Source organism: Drosophila biarmipes, chromosome 2L (assembly GCF_025231255.1).
Source record: "Drosophila biarmipes strain raj3 chromosome 2L, RU_DBia_V1.1, whole genome shotgun sequence".
Taxonomy (NCBI): domain Eukaryota; kingdom Metazoa; phylum Arthropoda; class Insecta; order Diptera; family Drosophilidae; genus Drosophila; species Drosophila biarmipes.
In genome coordinates this window covers 10,176,068-10,187,817 of record NC_066612.1, presented here as the reverse complement: position 1 = coordinate 10,187,817, position 11,750 = coordinate 10,176,068, and the positions used below count along the sequence as shown (strand labels likewise).

Sequence of the window (11,750 nt, the reverse complement as noted above, 5' to 3'; positions counted from 1 at the left end):
GCCCATGTCGCATTTGCAATCGCCCAGTGTTGCCGCTGTTGCTGGTGTTGCTGGTGTTGCTGGTTTGGCTGGTGTGCCTGTGCGAGGTGTCAGCGCATCGCATTTGAAATCCTCGCACACTGAAAAACAGTTGACAGTCAGCAGTCAGAGCAGCGACAAAGTATTGCTCCCGACAGTCAACGCCAGCGGCAGCGGCAGCGGCAACGGCAACAGCAACACCCAACTGCTGCGGCAGCAACATCAGCGACCCCGGCAGCAACATGTTGCCATCGTTCGTGTCCATGGCCATGCATATGAAATGTGAGTGTGCGAAATCTTTTGTGGGTCCATGGCCCATGATTATCTTACCTCAAATTGCTTGTAGCAATCATGGAAAAAGCAACGTTGCGGTTGTCAAGCTCTTCGGGGTTCTCCCTTTTTTTCGTCTTTTTCCTTTTTTTTTTGGTTGCAGCAATTTTCATTTTCGCACTCCATTATAAAGTAATTTTTTTGCATTACTTATGCCTGTCAACGTCTGGCGCTTTTCGCCGCTTTCTTCTTCCTGTTTCCGAGGAAAAGGCAGGCGGCAACGCCCCACGACCATGTGGGTATCCTTCTTGTTGGCAAAGATTAATATGTTGCCGCCGTGCCGCTTCCTGTGCTCACTCGCTCAGCTTGCCAGTTTGCCAGTTTGCCAGCTTGCCGCCGTTTGAACGCTCGCATGTGTGACAGTTTGCAAATGTGATTGACAACTGACACTGGCATATAAATTCAAAGCTTTCGCACACACTCAGCCGTTGACAGTGAACACGGAGGGGACCAGGAGCAGCAGCAGCAGCAGCAACACCCAGCCCAACAGCAGCAGCAACAGCAACTGCCACCTCCTGCCTTGAAGGCATGACAAACTGACTGACTGACTGACTGACTGACTGACTGAGTGACTGATGGCCCGACTGTCTGCAATGCAGTTGGGTGTTGTCTCAACTCAACTCAACTCAGTTACAGGACTGGGAAAGTAATCGCAATTCATCTTATTTTCCTCGCAGATTGTTCAGTGACATTTGAAAAAACAAAAAACATCTATTTAGAAAAATATTTACATTTTGAAGGGCTGCTTTAAATAACAAAAGAAATGATTAAAGATGTAAAACACTTTAGAAAGAGATTTTAAACAACAAATTTTTGAAAATACATTTTTACAGCTCAGGAATTATTTTAAATATTTTAAGAAGAGATCTGAAGTAAAAAGTTTATCTGGAGAATACAAAAAATACATTTTTCTTACACAAAAAAAATATATAATCAATTTGGGAAAAAATGTGGAGACTTATTTTATGTTCTTAATTAAACATTTTCAATATTCCAATATCTTGGACTTTAAAAATGTTTGAAGATCGAAAAATTATATAAAATATACAATGATTATAAAAACTTTTAAAAGGGTGTATTTCTTAAAATATCCCCCACCGAATCAAAAGAAACTTACTAAAAATACATTATCAAGTAATTTTCCATTAATGGCAAATGCACCTGACCACCATTTCGGAAGAGTTCAAACCATTTGCTGGTCTCACAGCCAAGTGCGATCATTAGGGTGGCCCGAAAAGTCCGGCAAGTCATTTCCCCAAAGCACTGGGCTCCATCTATATTTTGTTAGTTGCTTCCCGTTTCTTTCAATTACCCAGCCATGGCCTATAGAAACTAATTCCAATTATCATGACAACTTCCGTTTCTCAGCTCAAATTACCGCGCCCTAATTGCTATTTAGGGCTCCTTTCGGAACCTCGAGCCGCGTAATGTCCAATTATTCAAACAAGAGACGGAGGCCCATAACTGCTGACACAGCCGTCCGGCCCGACTCTGATAATAGACTCATCAGACTCCGGTCGCCATCATCGCCGCGCAGCAGGTAGTTCCTTCTCAAGGAGGGGGAGACTCATTTGGAGGAGTAGTACACAGAGAAAAAGGAGAGGTAAATCAAAGTTCAACTTAAAAGAAAATGTGTTCATGCACAAAATATTATAAGCACATAAAAGTTATGATATCTTTCTTCATCCATATTTATTTCTGAAGAAGTATGGGGATACTTTTTCGACAAATGTAGTACCTTATTTTTACAGTTTTAAATATATTAGTTTAAACAATAAGACAATTCATAACCTATTAAAAATAATATTATAATTTTGTTAATCATAAACTGTATACAATCGGTTAAGGTATACAATATTTTAGCAAATACAAGACATGATACCTTGCTCCAACCATTTTGATTAATGAAGAATTATAGATATAGTTCTCCTAAATTTTATCATCTGTTCCCAAACTTTTATATATATTTTCTTAGTTTTTTGTAGTAATCAATTTTTTCAAGCTTTTAAAAATAATTTAAGTTGAACAGTAATAATCTTTTTAGAAACGGGAATGTGAGATGGTTTTAATCGTTGGAAGTACCATACACTGCATATCCATTTCTCTCAGTGCACTAACGATAGGGCCTGAACCTGCCGCTCGTGCTGACGACAAATGTCTTCGGCGGAAGTGACACAACAAAAATCGCAGGCGACCGAAAGGGAAGAAAAAATGCTTGATTATAAATGCCCGATGCCGCGAAGAAAATAAAACTAATAAATTGATGTTGATCTGGCGATGCTGGCTACCGTCCCGCCGTCTCGAGGCAAAACAAACGCGCCATGACAATGACAAAATCAAGCGGCAGGGCTGACAATGATGGAAGTGACAACGACAATGGCGCTGAATGACAGGAGGATGTGGATGCGATGGCACTGCAGAGCGAGTGGGGCGTCGGCCAGGGGGCTTCGAGGGGGATCAAGGGGTCGAGCAGTGGCAGCTGTTCGCTAACTCGACACTCTTGGCGTGACTTGTCAACGGGCATCATTCGGCTGCCGTTGAGGCTGAGGTGGCCGGAGATGCTGGAGCGAAGAAGATCATCATTCATGGCGATGATGATGCGCTCTACGCCTTTTGTTTATCAAATTTCAATGAGATGGGACGTCCACGTCTGCCATGATGTGGTGGAGGTAGCACATCGCCATGAACGATTTCTTTGTGCCCAGCAGGGCTCGATTTCACTGTGTTATTCTTATATTTATTTATTAATGATGACATAAAAAGATTTTCATTTAATTTTCAAAAATATTTCTTTAGAATTAGGAAATGGTAAAATAAGTGAAACTAGGGATTAAATATTATTTAAGGCAATACGAGTATGTTTATTTATAGTATGCAGTATATCGACCGGTTAAAAATAATGTTAATCGTTGGAACCACCAGTATATGGTGGCATATCTATTTCTCTAAGTGCACTAACGATAAAATCTATTAACGTAAAAAAATCTGTTGTCTGTATGTTGATTTTAAAAGAGATATATTCAAAGAACCTTTTTTCGAAACTATTAAAATAAGTTATTTTGTATGTACCTTTCCATAAATTATAATATATAACAAAAATACCAAAAATTGTTTTTCTTTTTAAGTTAAGATATTCAGCTCTCTAAAGGTATCTAATACATTATTTTACAGGGTAATAACCTTGTGGCATGAACAAATGTTTTCTACAGACCACTTAATTACAACATTTTCCAACATACACTTTAATAAAATGGTTAATGGCTTAAAAACTTTTCCCGATATCTTGAGCACCTAACAAGGGTCCCCACTTTGATGTCCCCATTACTCTTGATTTCTACACTTGCGGTCAGGCTTATTTGGTTTTTTCCATCCTGGCCATAGGAAAAAGACGAGCAATTCTCCGTTTATCCGTCGCTCAGTCAGTCAGTCAGTCGAGTCATCGATCCATCAGCCCTTCAATCATTCACTCATTTCGACTGTTGTCACTCACTCACACTCGAGTGGAGGGACTGGAAGGAGCTGGGCCGGGGCAGATGGGGCAGAGTCGAGGCAACCACGTTGCACGATTCCGTGGTGCGCTTCAATGAAAACAAACTGATATTTGCCTGACACTTGAGATTGATTGTCATCCATCAGGGGAGCTGCTGCTGTCGTCTGGGTGAGTGATTGAATGGCAAGGATGCGCTGTTTGCATTTCGAATTTACATGCCTGCCCCGTCCTCGCTGCCATCTTGACTACCTACCCCTCAGCATTTGGGCGTTGGCCTGAATTGATATTCAATTACGAGTCGAGTCTCTCGTTTTTTCTTGCCCAGCCCAGAGCAGGCCAAGGAGGAGTAGGTCCGAAGGTTGTGGCTTTCACACTCGGTCCACAAGATGCTTGACCAACGTCTCCATTACCTGACAAGCTGGCTAAAAGCGATGGTCCTCGATGGGGTCTGGAGATCTTGTTTGCCTGGCCAAGTGTTGGCCGGCAGTCAGAACCGCAGAAAAGCTGCCAATTCCGATTGGCCTTCTCAAGAGTCATGTGGTCAGGCAGCAGCTGTTAAGTTGCCATGTGATATCCAACTTACACGAAAGATGCTCGAGCCAGTGAAAGGGATATTGTTTTTCTTTATTTTATTGCTGGCAAACCGAGCAGACCTTCATAAAGATTTACGCATTTGTAATAACAAGACGTTCAAACATTTTTCAAATTGAATTTTGAGCCCGCCTCGATTGCAATTGTATTTCAATTTGTTTTGATAAAAGAAAAATGTTCATACTGCCTATTTGTTGAAAACATGGGTTTTCTATGTAATATCAATTTCCAGCAATTTATTTCCAATCAATAACAAACTGAAATTTTAATTATTTATCAAGGCATTCGAATGGCTGTCGTCCATATATATCAAAAATTCTCTTACAGTCAATCAATTTTATTAGATCATATTTTATTATGAAAGCTTGCTATGCATGTCGATTTTTAAAGTTGTGTAACGATTTACGAATCAGAAATTATTACTATTATTCAGCATATAGATAAAGGTTTATTTTTCTTATTTTCTAGTTTAAATACTAATGCCGAACTGACAAAGATCATTAGGTTTTTAATTTTCAACATGTAGCCATTTGTTATTTTCTCCTCAAAGAACATCGAGTATCACATCTAGTCGATCCTTTACCACTGCCACCTTCAAAGGCAGAAAAGAAACACAAATTTTTCATTTCTGTTCGGTGTCCCCCTGCAATCGCCGGCCATTTTCGAATCGACCATGTAGCGCATAAAGAAATTGAATTCATTAAACATTAGCTTCCTGACACGATCGTCGCCAGGCCTTCGCCGCCGGCAGAGACCTTAAAACATTTAGTGTCGCAATATGCAAATCCATAAATTTTCTGCCCCAGACAGACCGGGGAATGGGGACCGAGGGGTTGCGGAGATGGAGGCCCGGTCCTCCGTTGCCGGAGACAAGACATACACACGCGATAAAGAAATTCGATTAGGCATCAATTTTAAATGAGACGCATTCCCCTGCCTCCCTGCGTGGCAGGCCGCCTGCTGTGGATGCCACGTAACCTGATATGGTGACACTCGTCCATGTCGTTCACGTCGTCGTCGCGGTTGCAATCTAATTTATGACTTAATTATCGGGCCATATTTAATGTGTCCAATAAACTAGTCTACAAAATTATACCAACACGTCGTTGTTTAGGCTTTGCCGCGATCTGCAATGCACTGAGAACGACAATCGGACGGTGTGATTAAAAGCAATTTAAAAAGTAGTATAAAAAGTAGTTGTAAAACTACTACGAAAATAAGTATAAAATGTAGTTTTTAAAGTAATATTAAAAGCAGTACTGAAAATAATAAGAAAATAATAAAAACAGAAAAGTAAGTAGTAAGTAGTAAAAAAAAGCAGTAAAGTAGTAGTAAGTAGGGAAAAAAAGTAGTATTACTAGTTTTATAAAAAGTAGTTTAAAAAATATTTTAAGAAGTAGTATTAAACGTATTCTTAAAAGAAGTTCAGAAAATAGTATTAAAAGTACCAGTAAAATTAGTATAAAAAGTAGTTTAATAAGTAGTATAAAATTTAGTAATGTTATATAAAAGGTAGTACTTAAAGTAGTATTTAAAATACTATTAAAAAAAAGTATTTAAAGAAGTATTAAAGGTAAATTAAAAAGGTAAAAGTATTAAAGGTAATTTTAAATCTTTTATTAAAGGTAGTATTAAGGGTAGTATTATTAGAAAATTTCTTACAATGCTGATTTTAAAAGTAAGTTTCAGTGTCATATTTTTATCTATGATTATAGTTGAATATTTTTTTCAGTGCACCGGACTTGGTAAGCCTTTGCTTAATGCGTAATCGGAGCGCGGGGAACTTGAATTTCAGCAACTCAACTCGCCAACTGTCCATGGTGTGGCCTCCTTTAATTCTGCGGCCATCAATTTGCTTTTAAATGCAACAATTTGGTTGCCATTGCGGCGGCACCACCGACAGAGTCTGCACCACGTCATCGTCACCGCAGCATGCAGCATTATTTTTTTTAAATACGTATTTTGTTTTTATTTTGGCAGTGTGGACGGTACGTTTGGCCGCGCTTGGCTCGCTGGTTCAGCAATAAAAATTTCGTGAAGTGGCAATAAAATTCCATTTAAAATGGCAGCGATTATGTCTCAACAGACCATTAAAGTCACTCAAATGACAACTACTACTTAGGCACTCACAGCCAACACACCGCACCACTTTCAGCATCGCCTTGGACGCACAGCAGCATTTATTTTGTATTTTTCTGCTTTTTTCCCATTTTTTTTGCTCCTTCTGTGCTGATCGTGGCTCGCAGATCGCGACATTTGATGACGGGCGCCGGTCTTGGAAGTTGAATGTTGTCGCACAGTGGGGCACATTTTATTACCTTGGGTGGTGCCGATCCACCGGCGGTCCACCAGCGTGGGTGTCACCATCAATAATGCGGCTTCGGAAAGTTAAGCTCACCAAATTTGAGATCACTCTCAACTGTGTTAGTTCAATAAAAATTAACATTTCAATCATGTTATTTGTGTATTTTTAGAAAAACCTGAGATACAAAAAGAAAGTTAAGTAAGAAATAACCTAACCTAGTAATAACCTAAACAAAAATAAATAGTAAGTCCTAAGATTTTACTTACCACTTAAATATTTTCTACATTGATTTTGATTAAATTTTATTAACTTTAAATATGGAAATACTTATTGTGAAATATGTCTGATTTTCTTTTCTAAATGTCTAAGTTAATGTGAATATCATTATTATAATAGTATATATAAATAAAATATTTGTATATTAAGCAATGCAATTTGAATTGAAATTCCAAGTTTAGATATTTGTTTTTTTTATCAGTGTTTAAAATACTTTATTCAGCCGTAAGTTCCCTTATTTGCCTTTACACGAATTTATTCGTAATGATTTCCTGATTTGTGAGCAACCCCAAGTCTGTGTGCTCAGGCCCTTGAAATTCAATTACCTTTAGACCCCAGTCGCGTCATCAAGACCTTAAAACTCCAACCAAATTGCACTTTTTCCTCCGTTTTCTTGTGTGCTCAGCTGAAAAGTGGACGAAACTACCCCAGTGCGAGTTTCCTGCTGACTTTGCATTTTATTATTTGATGGTAGTCTGGTTGCCACCACTGCGCAGCGTCCTTGCCCTCGGTATGATATGCTCGTTTTAGCAAACGACTTTGCCTGCTTATGGCCCCGACTTCCTGGCCATTTTGGCACCGTGCAGTTCCTGGGGTTATGACGTCTTCGTCGACACATGCATCGTTTAGATAAGTGCATTTTTTCTCCACCTGCGGTGTTCTCTAATTCCCGCTGATAGGCATAAGATCTATAATACATTTTATGCAAGCGAAGTGTGAAACGCATCTTTCGTACGAACTACCATGGCCCGTGCTATGAAAACAGAGTTGCACCAGTGAAACCCAATACAGAAAGGATGTTTGCTCTGCCATCCGAAATTCAATGCCAAAATGTGACTTTCAAGTGGTTTGAAACAAAAAGAGCGAGAAATGCCAAGCCATCGGGTTCCCATCCTCCGGACCCGACTCCAGTTGATCCTCATTAGTGGTCACATGTCAGCCTGACGCGCATTTGCTGTATAATTTTGTCATTCATCATTTTTCGCCCATTTCATTTTGCGCTACATGCCGAAGGACTCGTATTTCACGCTCGTCCCTCCACTCCTGCATTTCGGTTTGGGTTCCCCTGCCGAGTGGTGTCATCTTTTTCAGCGTCGGATGACATGTGACAACAATGTGGAACCGTTGTCATTGTCGCTGGTAGCTGTTTTGCTGTTTTGCTGTGACACCTCCCCGGCATTCCCCTCCAGAAATTTCCGGGCCACTGGCTCCCTGCCCAGCTAGGTGTGATTTTCAACAAGTACGCTCGTTTTTATGCTTCAGTTTTCCCTTTTCCTACGCATCTCTGCGACCGTGAGCCCTGTGATATATTATCCTACCAGAAAACACGGCGCACGAGTGAGTGATGAGTGACTGAATGGGCCTCGCTAATGAGGGGACCGAGTGCTGGTCAGCAACTGTCAGGCGACATGAAAATGTATGACTTTCGTGTGGGTCGGTGCGGGGTTTTGTTTGATTAGCCAGCGAATTTCGGTGGCGACAGAAACATATTTAGGTGATTCTTCTGTGGAAAAGACTTGCTCAACCGAAAATATTTGGGTCGTCGGTTGGTAGTCTTTAACCCATTTATTTTGTTATTAATTATTAAACACTATCAATAAGCTACAGATTAAATAAAATGATCAATCGGTAATGACAAATAATTGGCCGGGAAATCTGCCGAAATCTTTCATGAAGCATCGGTGGTTCAGTGGTAGAATGCTCGCCTGCCACGCGGGCGGCCCGGGTTCGATTCCCGGCCGATGCAAAATAACTATTTTACTATTTTGCTTAGTGTTAAAAACAATTTTTTTCACTTACCAAACTTACCTTCTTTTAAATTTCGACAAAACATACCTTCTTTAGCTTCAAAGCACTTTATAGTCGGTCTAGTTTAATAAACAAATTGAATAAAATTGATATACATTTAGAAAAGTAAGACAAAAAATTGGTTTGCATCGGCCGGGAATCGAACCCGGGCCGCCCGCGTGGCAGGCGAGCATTCTACCACTGAACCACCGATGCTGTTGGGAAAATGCATATTTTCCAAGCTGAAATTTTCCTTTTGGCAAGAAAATTTGCGAACATCTCTGCAAAAGATGCACCTTTTCCAAGAAAACCGGATTTCAATGTAACCACTCAGTCAAGAGGGACTTAAACAGGTTTACCTTAGCAGTAGTAAAAATGTTATGTTAGTGGCACTAAAACCAGAAAGCAATTGGTGAACAATAATGATGTTCACAAAATATGTATCTCCTAAGTATTTAACAAAAAATTAAATAAAAAGTTGCTTTGCATCGGCCGGGAATCGAACCCGGGCCGCCCGCGTGGCAGGCGAGCATTCTACCACTGAACCACCGATGCTTCGTGACTTCATCCGTCAAAATTTCCAGCCACAAGCTTTAGACTAAAAGACCTGCTTGCCGTTCTAAAAATAGATGGGTATGATAAGTTGATTAACCATATGGTCTTAAATAAATTGATAAGACAACTAAAATTATTTTCGACTACTTTTTGCACCTTTCATAGCTAAGCACTTCTTAAATGTAATAAAGCAATTTGTTTAAGTATCTAAGCGTGTTTGAGAGCATGTTATGGAATACAAAGATATACAATTTCACTTCCCAGAATCCCTCGTGAAAGACGAGTACCACTGACAGCCGTCTATTAACTTCTGTGAACTCAAACATCCATCTAAGAGCCTATTAGCAACCAGAGCTCAACTATTCATGAACGCAAACAAACAAACCTCTCAGGATACGCGGCCATCAAGAGCCCATAATTAAGGTAACCTGAGCTAATTTTGCGAGCACACCGCACCGCGACAGGACAGACAACAATTGTCGCCAGATTCCCAACCATTCCTGCCAAACTACCCTTCCAGGCAGGATGTCCATCATCTGACAGGCCCAGCCCAACCCACGGCAACCCGACCAAACCCTTTGTGTCCCTGGCCCCGTTGACAAGCGTTGAAAAATATCAAATTTCATGCAATTTCATTGTGAAGTGGTGGCGGGAGTTGCGAAGAGCAAAACCGAAAGAAAGCCAACCAGCGCTTGCTAAGAAACACAAACATGTCGACTAGAGTATACCCCTTAAGTCCTGAAAGCATATCACCTTGAAGAAAAAACCGAGTACGACAGGTTATTTTTAAAGAAATAATTTATTAAATATTTAATGCAAACCATTTTTTCAAAAAAAAAAACATTAAAAGTATAACAATATTAAATACATTTTTTATAAGCTGTAACTATTTCACCCCTTAAAACACATGTTCCAAAGGTATATTCCCACCTCCCTACCGATTACAGGGTACCATAAAAAGAGATGTGGCGCGGGAATTGGGGGAAATATGACGATGGTTTTTGAGTGACAGCAGCGCGGCAACACCTAATTCAATTTAACAATTCATTTATCATAATCAGGCATCAAGCCGTTGTCACTCACAATTACGATCAAGCCGTAGTGGAGGCGCAGAAAAAAGGGCAACAAAAGGACGCCAGGCTTCTTCCCCTCAATCTTTTCGTGCCCGGTCTCCGTTGGTGTCGCCTGATTGCCCCGCGCTACTCGTCTTACTCCTCCTCATCTTCATCCTTTCCTGCCTCAGGGATCTTCTTTCTCCTGCCACCGCACCATTGTCCTACGGTTTCCCAGTCCTCAGAGTCCCCAGCCTTCCTGTCTCAGTCGCTTCCTGCCAGCCTGCCAGGACTCGCTATCTGTCACTTGGCTGCCAGCGGTGCAACGCAGCACGAAGTCCAACCAGTCATTGTCAGTTAAATACTGAGAGCTACTCACATTTTAAATGAGACAACAGCGAAACAGCTGCGAGGCCTAAGCGACTGGCAGGATCCGGTTGAAAATCGAGAAAATCCATATCGGTCGAATCCAGTGCTATTACTGAAAGGATGGGCAGGTAACTTCTGGGAAGCTCTTTGGGGAGTTTGGGCCTGCCTAAGAATATTAAATATATTATTAAAACCAAGTGAACTACAAATCTTGATAACCAAGATGGTTTTTTTTTAAGTATGAGATTGCTTTCCCATTAATAAATATTAATTTTTTAAGAACTTACAATATAATATATGGAACTTACACTGACAGAAATATCAAGTAAATTGCTTTTGAATTGAGAACATTTATTCTTAAAAGTTGTGTAAGTACGTTTTGTATCAATGTTCTCAATATAAAAGCGAAATTTTAAGAAGAGATAAATTAAACAGAGGTAATTCAACAACTTTTAGATAAATATATACTACTGCTATGCTATAACTTTATTCAAGCAAAATTAAAACATTTTTACTACAAAAAATACCGTTATATTTTTAAGAACATTTTTAACTCAGATGAGAACGTTACATTTCTCCCTGTGTTCAGTTGATCTATGCAAATGGTACTAAATTAAAAATGTATGTATATTAGCCTGAACACTACTCCATAAAAACTTCGATGTGGATAATAGTGAAAATACACTCAAAAAATGTTTTTCTTTATGAACATTTTATTAGATTAGGAAAAAGTCCGCTAAAATTATTTAATAACTAAAGTACGTTTTTCCCTGTTACTATTTTATAGTTGTGTACAACTTTAAAGTTTTACTACTATATTTGGGTTACTAGTAGATATTCGCCTAAAATGTCCCCCTTGTTCGTTTTTCGCAAGCCAACACATGTGTGCATATCGCACATTCGAGCTGCATTTCTCTTTGCTCTTCTGCCACTTCCACTGGCCATTAATTTAACGGCCAGCAGCAGTGACAGCGGG

At 39.9% G+C, this 11,750-nt stretch overlaps 3 non-coding genes across 3 annotated transcripts; 1 reads left to right on the top strand and 2 right to left on the bottom strand.

The window, feature by feature from the left end:
* The first annotated feature begins 8,686 nt into the window (after window positions 1–8,686).
* Window positions 8,687–8,757, top strand: Trnag-gcc (transfer RNA glycine (anticodon GCC)). Its single transcript has one exon. It is a non-coding gene; the product is annotated as a tRNA-Gly (tRNA).
* Window positions 8,758–8,943: 186 nt separating this feature from the next.
* Trnag-gcc (transfer RNA glycine (anticodon GCC)) lies at window positions 8,944–9,014 on the bottom strand. The gene has a single exon. It is a non-coding gene; the product is annotated as a tRNA-Gly (tRNA).
* A 268-nt stretch (window positions 9,015–9,282) lies between these two features.
* Window positions 9,283–9,353, bottom strand: Trnag-gcc (transfer RNA glycine (anticodon GCC)). Its single transcript has one exon. It is a non-coding gene; the product is annotated as a tRNA-Gly (tRNA).
* Between the last annotated feature and the right edge of the window lie 2,397 nt (window positions 9,354–11,750).